We start from the raw sequence: 10,995 nt of genomic DNA, 5'->3' as shown, positions 1-10,995 counted from the left end.
CTAATTGAACATATCTAATGAGATGGTCCACTGTGTATGTGTAAGGGGAGGCAAACATATGGTCACCATCTCACAAGACACTTCAAATAAAATAATATTTGTAAAGCACTAACATTTGTAAATCCCTTAGTATAGTGTTAACACATAGTAGGATCTAAATAATCTTCCACATTAAATATGATTTTAGGTCATCTTTAAATGTTCAGAAGATTTTTAAGAGACAAACTTTTTCCTTCTAATATCTATTTCTCTAGTTCTGACTAGACTCCAGAGGCATCTGGTACTTTTCTGTATGACATTTTAAAAAATTATTTGTATATATTATTATGCCTTTCCCACTCAATCTTTTAATTTTTTTTCACAAAAGAAAATATCTCTATCTCCCTCATCCTGCTTTCTCTATTTGCTTTCTTTTGAAAGAATTCTACTTAATCAATACCCTTCCTTGAAATTATTGCATCAAAGTTTTGATAATATTCCAACATTTAAAAAATAAGTAATTTCAATAGTTTTGTCTTCCCTCCTGTGATGCAAACTGAAGCTCCTATATGGAGAGGGCTGGAACTCTGAAAAGGTGTACTTAAAATCAGTATAGTTGATGAGATAATAATTCTCTAGCTCTTGATATATTCACTCTAGGCAAGTACATATACTTAAGGTAATATGGTGATGTAATGGCTCTCCTGACAAGTTGGTGCATGCTCAAGTGTGGTTGGGGATGCTCTGGTGAGGTAGTGATGTGACTGTATTGGAGTATTTAAGGGAGTCTCTGGGCCATGATCCCTCAGTAGTCTGCCAGTCTGTCCCCTATTACAATTACATCATTACAGCATACTGAATATGTGTGAACTAGAGAACTATTACATCACCATGCTAAGTACTAAGGATATGTAAACTAGATAACAATTGTCTCATCAATTCCTCTGAGTTAACACCTTATTTCAAGTATATTTCTCCAGAGTTTAGCTCTCTATATCTCTTGGGTTTTTTTGTTTGTCTTAGAATACAGGTGGTCATACCCTCCTTGATTTCTCAGGAAGAGAGGTGAGAACACAAAAAAGTGGTGATCATACCCTCCCTGACTTCTCAGGAAGGTGAGAACACCAAACCAAATATTGTTAGCAGGTTTCCTCTGAGCTGAAGGGTCCTTCTTACATAAATCCATCAGTATGGGAAGTATTACACAAGCTCATAGTAATATAAAGCAGGATAGTGACGTAACAAACAACATGAATCAACATGAGGAATTATACATGTCCATAAGTCCTAGAGATAGTCTAAAACCAATCTATTGTCCATTACTTCATGTGTCAGGGAATCCAATGATTCCTGCAGGTTTTGGAGTTCTGCAACAGTCTTATCATATCTCAGGGAATCCAATGATTCTTGAGGGTTTTGAAGTCCTACATCAATCTCATTAACAATTTTTGATTTCCATGAGTCAATCACCATAACTGCCATGCTTTTTCAGTGGTGAGCACAGTCAGCAACAGAACCACCCAGTGTTTCTTGGGTCTTTTCCTTTGTTTCAAGGATCTTCTCTTTTTCTCTCCAATGGACAAAGCAAATATAGCTCGTTGGCAGCCATCTGATTCCTTCTCCATCTGTGGATATACAAGCAAACCCTTTCCTCCAAGCAGTTAACCTATCTGGTCCCTTCTATTCACTACTTTCTGGATCTCTCCACATCATCTGGTGATTATCTAAAGATAGAGGCACTGCTTGCACTAGACACTGACCTTCTGGTGGGTGATAAAACCTGTCTGCTGGAGCCAGTGCAGTGTGTCTTTGTCAAAAATCAAGAAGTTAATAGTATAAAGGGCTAGATTTAGAATTTCTCTAGGGTTATCTGTGGCTCCCTCTTTCTTATGTTTTTGGAGGAGTGTCTTGAGGTCTCTGTTTCTCCTCTGTACTATACGAACTGGGGACAGGAAGTCAGACAGAAGTCAGATTGGCAGACTGCTGAGGGAGTGTGGCCCAGAGAGTGAGAGTCCTCTGTGACTATTTTAAATACTCCAGTATGGTCACATCACTACCTCACACAGAGCTGCCCAACCACACTTGAGCATGCTCCAACTTCTCAGGAGGGCCATCACCATATTAAGTATAGGTACTGAGGTAATATGAATACATCAATAGCTAGAAAATTATCTCTACTGAGTGGTAAGTACACCTTTTCTGAGTTCTAGCCCTCTACATCTCTATGCACTAAATGGATGGTCTGTAGGGGATACCATGGCTAAAGATGTCTTTTCTATGATCAAATTTTTATCTATTTAGATAGACCATTTTCAAGTTAATTTTATATGGGGGAGGATATTGTTCACATAGCTTATGGAGGTCACAGCATCAAGATATACATATATATTTACATACATGCCTATACACACAGATATACAGAGAAACACACGCAATTTTTGCTTCTATACAGAATATTTTTCATAAGCCCAGAATTTCTATTCAGCAGGATGTTTCTTGCAATTGCTTTTGGCATGTGATATTTATTTATTCCACCAGGTGGCAGGCAAAGGTTAAATAGCATATAGCTCTTTCACAGTGAAGATATACAGGTATTATTCCAATATCTTCCAGCCTCTCTATATACATTATAGAGATTTCCAGGTTTAGGGGTAAGACTGAATTAAAAATATAATTCATAACTAAATCTCAGCTTGTTCTCCCAATCAGTTGGATTTCAATCTTGTTTCTTATAAACCTCCAAAGCTTTTCCTCAATGTGTATCATCTAAATGTATTTACTACTATGAAAATGAAAGCAAAGAATCATTGTGAACTTCAAAATAGCGAAAAAACCCAACTGTTTGTGGTAAAATTGAATTTACAATTTCTTCTATCACCTTTTTTTATTCACTGAGAGTGGGTATGTATCAGGGGAAATAGATGTTCCCAAATATCTTTGTAGAAAAGTATTTCTTGATCTCAAGGTAACACAAAAAATATAAAGCAACCATTGTAGGAATATGTCACCATGTGCCAGCTAATCCTTTTTTCTCAGAAATTATGGAGATAATCTATTCTTTTTATATTTTATTTATAAATTTTTTGACAGTATATATGCATGAGTAATTTTTTTATAACATTATCCCTAGTATTCATTTTTCCAAATTATCCCTTCCCTCCCTATACTCCCTTCCCTTGATGACAGACAATCCCATACATTTTACATGTGTTACAGTATAACCTAGATACAATATATGTATGTAAATACCATTTTCTTGTTGCACATTAAGTATTAGATTCTGAAGGTATAAGTAACCTGGGTAGATAGACGGTAGTGCTAACAATTTACATTCACTTCCCAGTGTTCCTTCTCTGGGTGTAGTTATTTCTGTCCATCATTGATCAACTGGGAGTGAGTTGGATCTTCTTTATGTTGAAGATATCCACTTCCATCAGAATATATCTTCATACAGCACTGAAGTGTACAGCGATCTTCTAGTTCTATTCATTTCACTCAACATCAGTTGATGTAAGTCTCTCCAAGCCTCTCTGTATTCCTCCTGCTGGTCATTTCTTACAGAGCAATAATATTCCATAACCTTCATATACCATAATTTATCCAACCATTCTCCAATTGATGGACATCCATTCATCTTCCAGTTTCTAGCCACTACGAAAAGAGCTGCCGCAGACATTTGGCACATACAGGTCCCTTTCCCCTCCTCAGTATTTCTTTGGGATATAAGCCCAATAGCAGCAATGCTGGATCAAAGGATATGCACAGTTTGGTAACTTTTTGGGCATAGTTCCAAATTGCTCTCCAGAATGGTTGGATTCTTTCACAACTCCACCAACAATGTATCAGTGTCCCAGTTTTCCCACATCCCCTCTAACATTCATCATTATTTGTTCCTGTCATCTTAGCCAATCTGACAGGTGTGTATCTCAGTTGTATCTCAGAGTTTTCTTAATTTGCATTTCTCTGATCAGTAGTGATTTGGAACACTCTTTCATATGAGTGGATATAATTTCAATTTCATCATCTGAGAATTGTCTGTTCATATCCTTTGACCCTTTATCATTTGGAGAATGGTTTGATTTCTAATAAATTAGGGTCAGTTCTCTATATATTTTGGAAGTGAGACCTTTATCAGAACCTTTAATTTTAAAAATATTTTCCCAATTTGTTATTTCCCTTCTAATCTAGTTTGCATTACTATTGTTTGTACAGAAACTTTTTAGTTTGGTGTAATCAAAATCTTCTATTTTGTGATCAATAATGATCTCTAGTTCTTCTCTAGTCATAAATTCCCTCCTCCTCCACAGGTCTGAGAGGTAGACTATCCTCTGTTCCTCTAATCTGTTTATGATCTCATTCTTTATACCTAAATCATGGACCCATTTTGATCTTATCTTGGTATATGTTGTTAAGTGTGGATCCATATCTAATTTCTGCCATACTAATTTCCAGTTTTCCTAACAGTTTTTTTTCCAAATAATGAATTTTTATCCCTAATGTTGGTATCTTTGGGTTTGTCAAAGACTAGATTGCTATAGATGTACCCTTTTTTGTCCTTTGTACCTAATCTGTTCCACTGATCGACTGGTCTATTTCTTAGCCAATACCAAATAGTTTTGGTGACTGCTTCTATATAATATAACTTTAAATCAGGTACACCTAGACCACGGTCATCTGAGTTTTTTTTTTTTTTTTTTTTTCATTAGTTCCTTTGCAATTCTCGACCTTTTATTCTTACATATGAATTTTGTTGTTGTTTTTTCTAGGTCATTAAAATAGTTTCTTGGGAGTCTGATTGGTATACCACTAAATAAATAGATTAGTTTGGGGAGTATTGTCATCTTTATTATATTCGCTCAGCATATCCAAGAGCAGTGAATGTCTTTCCAATTACTTAAATCTGACTTTATTTTTGTGGCAAGTGTTGCATCATTTTGCAATTACTGACTTTTCTTTGGTAGATGGATTCCCAAATATTTTATACTCTCGACATTTGTTTGGAATGGAATTTTTTTTTTTTGTATCTCTTGCTGTTGCATTTTGTTGGTGATATATAAAAGTGCTGAGGATTTATGTGGATTTATTTTGTATCCTGAAACGTTGCTAAAATTCTGAATTACTTCTAATAGCTTTTTTAGCAGAGTCTTTGGAGTTCTCTAAGTATACCACCATGTCATCTACAAAGAGTGATAGTTTGATTTACTCATTTCCTACTCTAATTCCTTGAATCTCTTTCTCGGCTCTTATTGCCGAGGCTAGCGTTTCTAGTACTATATTGAATAGTAATGGTGATAGTGGGCAACCTTGTTTCACTCCTGATCTTACTGGGAAAGGTTGCAGTTTATTTCTATTGCATATTATGCTTACTGACGGTCTTAAATATATGCTCCTGATTATTCTAAGGAATAGTCCATTTATTCCTATACTCTCAAGCATTTTTAGTAGGAATGGATGTTGGATTTTATCAAATGCTTTTTCTGCATCTATTGAGATGATCATATGATTTTTATTAATTTGATTATTAATATGGTCAATTATGCTAATAGTTTTTCTAATATTAAACCAGCCCTGCATTCCTGGTATAAATCCTACTTGATCATAGTGTATTATCCTGGAGATGATTTTCTGAAGTCTTTTTGCTAATATCTTATTTAAGATTTTAGCATCAATATTCATTAAGGAAATTGGTCTTTAATTTTCTTTCTCAGTTTTCGATCTACCTGGTTTAGGTAACAGTACCATGTCTGTGTCATAAAAGGAGTTTGGTAGGACTCCTTCATCCCCTATATTTTCAAATAGTTTATATAACATTGGGGCTAATTGTTCTTTAAAAGTTTGGTAGAATTCACATGTAAATCTATCTGGTCCTGGGGATTTTTTCCTGGGGAGTTGATTAATAGCTTGTTCTATTTCTTTTTTTGAAATGGGACTATTTAAGCAATTTATCTCCTCCTCTGTTAATCTAGGAAGCCTATATTTTTGGAGGAAGTCATCCATTTCACTTAAGTTATCAAATTTATTGGTATAAAGTTGGGCAAAGTAACTCCTTATTATTTCTCTAATTTCCTCTTCATTGGTGGAAAGATCTCCCTTTTCATTTGTAAGACTAACAATTTGATTTTCCTCTTTCCTTTTTCTGATCAGATTTACCAAAGGTTTATCTATTTTATTGGCTTTTTCATAAAACCAACTCTTGGTTTTATTTATTAATTCAATAGTTTTTTTACTTTCAATATTATTGATTTCTCCTTTTAATTTTTGTATTTCAAGTTTGATTTTTGGTTGGGGGTTTTTAATTTGGTCTTTTTCCACCTTTTTAAGTTGCAGGCCCAATTGGTTAATCCTTTCTTTCTCTATTTTGTTCAAGCCTCTAAAGATATAGTATTTCCCCTTATTACCACTTTAGCTGCATCCCACAGATTTTGGTATGATGTCTCATCATTGTCATTATCTTGGGTGAAATTATTAATTGTTTTTATAATTTGCTGTTTCACTCAGTCATTTTTTTAAGATGAGATTATTCAGTTTCCAATTACTTTTTGGTCTATTTACCCCTAACTTTTTACTGAATGTAGCTTTTATTGCATTGTGATCTGAGAAGAAGGCATTTATTATTTCTGCCTTCCTACATTTAATTTTTAGATCTTTATGTCCTAATATATGGTCAGTTTTTGTATAGGATCCATGAACTGCTGAGAATAAAGTATATTCCTTTCTATCGCCATTCAGTTTTCTCCAAAGGTCTATCATACCTAGTTTTTCTAATGTTCTATTTATTTTTTAAATTTCTTTCTTGTTTGTTTTTTTTGATTTGTCTACATCTGAGAGTGCAAGGTTGAGATCTCCCACTATTATAATTACTGTCTATTTCTTCTTGCAAACTCTCTTAACTTTTCCTTTAGAAAGTTAGATGCTATACCACTTGATGCATATATGTTTAGTATTGATATGGCTTCATATTTTATGCTACCTTTTAGCTGGATATAATTTCCTTCCTTATCTCTTTTAATTGTATCAACTTCTGCTTTTGCTTGATCTGAGATAAGGATGGCTACCCCTGCTTTTTTGGCTTTACCTGAAGCATTATAGGTTCTGCTCCAACATTTTACCTTTACTCTGTATGTATCTCCCTGCTTTAAGTGTGTTTCATGTAAACAACATATTGTAGGGTTCTGACTTTTGATCCAGTCTGCTATCCATCTCCGTTAGATCGGAGAGTTCATCCCATTCACATTTACAGTTAAAATTACTAATTCTGTATTTCCTGCCATCTATATTATCCCCAGATTATGCTTTTTCCCTTGATCCCCCTGAACCCCTTCCCCAATATTTAATTTATAGACCCCACTTGTGACATACAGCCCTTCCTTTTTTAGTATCCTCCCCCTCTCCTTCCAAGTTCCTTCCCTTATTCCCCTTTTCCTTTTCCCTTTTCCTTTCCCCCCTTTTAATGAGGTAAGAGAGAATTCTCTGAAAAACAAATATGTCAATTATTCACTCTTTGAGCCTATTTTGATGAGAGTAAGATCCACACAATGTTTCTCCACCTCTCTAAATTCCCTCAGATATGGTATAGTTTCTATGCCTCTTCCTGGGATGTAATTTCCCTCTTTTTATCACTCCTTCCCTTTTTTCTGATACTACCCCCTTCCCTTTACTACTCCCCCCTTTTTATATCAGTAAAATCAAATTATCCATGTGGACTTTCTATATATCCACAACAGAAATACAGTTCTCAAGAATTCTGTTTACCTTTTTCTGTTTCTCTTCAGTCTTGTGGATGTAGATCAAATTTTTTGTTTAAATCTGGTTTTTTTCTTAGAAACAAATGGAAGTCCTCTGTTTCATTGAATGACCATCTTCTTCCATGGAAGAAAATGCTAAACTTAGCTGGGTAGTTTATTCTTGGTTGCAATCCTTGATCTTTTGCTTTTTGGAATATCAGGTTCCAGGCCCTTCGATCTTTTAATGTGGAGGCAGCCAGATCTTGAGTGACCCTTATTGTGGCCCCTTGATATTTGAATTGCTTTTTTCTAGCTGCTTGCAATATGCATATATTTTTTCCTTTGTGTGGTAATTCTGCAGCTTAGCCACAATGTTCTGTGGAGTTCTTTTTTTAGGGTCTTTTTCAGAAGTTGTTCGATGAATTCTTTCAATGCCTATTTTCCCTTCTGTTTCTGTTATCTCTGGACAGTTCTCTTTGTTGATTTCCTGTAAAATAGGATCTAGGCTCCTTTTTTTGTCATAGTTTTCGGGAAGTCCATTGATCCTCAGATTATCTCTCTTAGATCTATTTTCTAGGTCTATAGATTTTCCCAGTAAGTATTTGACGTTATTCTCTAGCTTTTCATTTTTTTTTTTTTTTTTTTGTTTTGTTTGACTGATTCTTGGGTTCTCAATGAATCATTCATTTCTATTTGTTCCATCCTGATCTTTAATGAGTTATTTTCTTCATTCACATTTTTTAGTTCTTTTTGTATATGTCCAATTGAGTTTTAAATGAATTATTTTGCTCTATTGAATTTTTTTCCATTTCCCTAATTTTTTTTAGAGAATTATTTTCTTTTTTCCAATTCAGAAATCCTACTTTCCTGTGATTTTTTAACCTTCTCTAATTCACAAATTTTGTTTCCCTGCATCTCCTATGAATTCTTTATTTTTTCCAACTCAAATTTCAGGATGTTGTTATTGTCTATCATAGCTTCTCTTTCCTTTCCCCATTTTTCTTCAAACTCTCTTAATTTTTAAATAGTCTCTTCTAGGAGAGAGTTATGTGATGGGGGGCAGGTATCATTCCCCTTTAGGCTGTTATCTGCTGACTCTCTGCTATTAACTTCCTTGGTGTTAGATACCCACTCTTTCTCTGTGTAGAAGGAATCAATTGTTCTCTTCAGCTTTTTACTCATGGTTAAAAATCTTTTGGGGTCTGTCCTTGGGGTAAGAAGTTTTTTTTATTTATTTCTTTACCAGCTTCTTCCCAGACTGGATGGATGCTGCGGCCTCTGTGCCTGAGCTAAGAGATAGCTCTGGGAGGGAGTTCCCCTCCCCCTCCCTGGAAGTGCCTCAGAGATGATTAGTATGACTGCGCTGTGAGGGTTGCCCAGTGAAGGACCCCGCTGTGTGGCCTAGTGACTTCCCTGAGGTTGAAAACTGAACAATAAAGGCGACACAAAGCCCAGTCAATGCGTCCCATGGGGCGTGGATATCAGCAGCTGATGTGAAAAGCCCCTGCACTCAACCTGGAAGTGTCTGCCCAGAAACCGTAGTCCCCATTTCAAAGGTTCTGCTTCTCTGGGACTTCTGTGGCTGAGCTCCACAGCCTCCAGCCAAGCCCGGCACTATCTTGATTAGATATTGCCTTGAGCTGTGTCCCTGCTGTTCAAGCTCTTAACTACCCCAAGGTGAAGCCTCAGACAGCAAAAAGAGGCTTCACAGCCTTGCCGAGATCTTTTAGGGTCACTTCCGGATTGGGGTGGTTCTAGGATCTGGCTTTATCTTTTAAAGAGGGTTGATTTCTCTTCTGGACTGCTGTTTTATAAGCAGAGAAGAGCTATCAGCCTGTGCCAGATTCCTCTATCTCAGTGGCTTCTTTGATACCAGAGTTCTCCCCAGCTTGATCGGTGCAGTGTGCCAGCACCTAACTGTCTGTGCTGGCCTTTTTTCTTCCTCCCCTGGGAACCAACCTTTTCTGTTGAAACTCCAGATTCTCTTCAGCTGGTAAGTCGTGCTTCCAGTCCTTGTGGTTTCTATCAGTCCAGCGTTATTTTTGAGGCTGATTTAACTAATTGGTAATGAGGGAAGAAGGGAGCTTACAAAAATCACTTGTATCTTCTCAGCCATCTTGGCTCCGCCCCCCCTCAAGATAATATATTCTCTATCTGACTGGCTAACATTTCAGTTTTTCATAATGGGAAATAGCCACTACCATAGCCCATTTTCTTTTCCCGGGTCCTTCCCAAACTATTGCAGAAATAGTTAGAAGGATGATATTACTATGACTTAGCTTTAGACTTAAACCACATATTTCCACATTTACTCACAAAGTCAGAAACTCATATATTTTCACAGTGTTGTAGCTGGACATAAGATTATGGTCATCACCTATGGCCCTATTGGATTACAGTTTCAATCTTTAGGCTAATTGATAATCCAACATTATTGTCACTATTATTATTATCTCGATATTATTATTATTATTATTATTATTATTATTATTATTATTATTATTATTATTATTGTTGTTGTTGTTGTTGTTGTGCTGAAAAAAATTTCCATAGATATCTGCAGTAGGTAGGAAAGGAGCAGTTCTATCACAGCACCCCACTCTTAATAGGTCTCCTTTTGATTAAAGCAAAGTATCTTCAGAATGGGTGACATACACAGTTACATCCTTATTTGAATTATCACTCTGAATTATCTATCTCAAATAATTTGTAACAGGTGCATAATCTCTTCTCAAAGTTCAATCAGATGATGAGCTACAGTATGTCTCTCTTTTCTTCTTTTTCATCAAGGAGTCTCCAAGTAATCCCTAAATAGACAATAAATGATTTTGATGAATTATCTTTGTGGAGTCCAAATTGTTTTGCTTGGCTATTTTGTGATAAGTCGGTTGACTTTCTTTATGTTTTTTATTTGTTCTTTGAGATTTTTCAGTAAAACAGCTTATCGTCTGGATGTTTTTAACAATGAACGTGGAGACCAAATTGTCATTTATGTTCATCAGAGTTCCCTGAGTTCAAACTGAAAATAGTTGATAGGCCTTCTTTTACTGGTCTTTGGCTGTGACATACCACTTGTGCATCCACATTTCTTCTATCTTTTGAAATTTCAAAGCTCCACTAGTTATGGTTCATGTCCCAAAGTCAGCATACATTCAATAAAGCCTGTGATATCAGTAATGATTGAACTGTCTGCCCTAAAATATTGTATACTTACTCCATTGAATGTGTCTTTGGTGTTACTAGCAAGTTTAAATGCTCATGCTGTGAGTTCCCTTAGGGACAGGAGAGTAAG

Source organism: Sminthopsis crassicaudata, chromosome 2, assembly GCF_048593235.1.
Source record: "Sminthopsis crassicaudata isolate SCR6 chromosome 2, ASM4859323v1, whole genome shotgun sequence".
Taxonomy (NCBI): domain Eukaryota; kingdom Metazoa; phylum Chordata; class Mammalia; order Dasyuromorphia; family Dasyuridae; genus Sminthopsis; species Sminthopsis crassicaudata.
The sequence above is the reverse complement of the archived record's forward strand: the minus strand, read 5'-3'. Positions refer to the sequence as shown.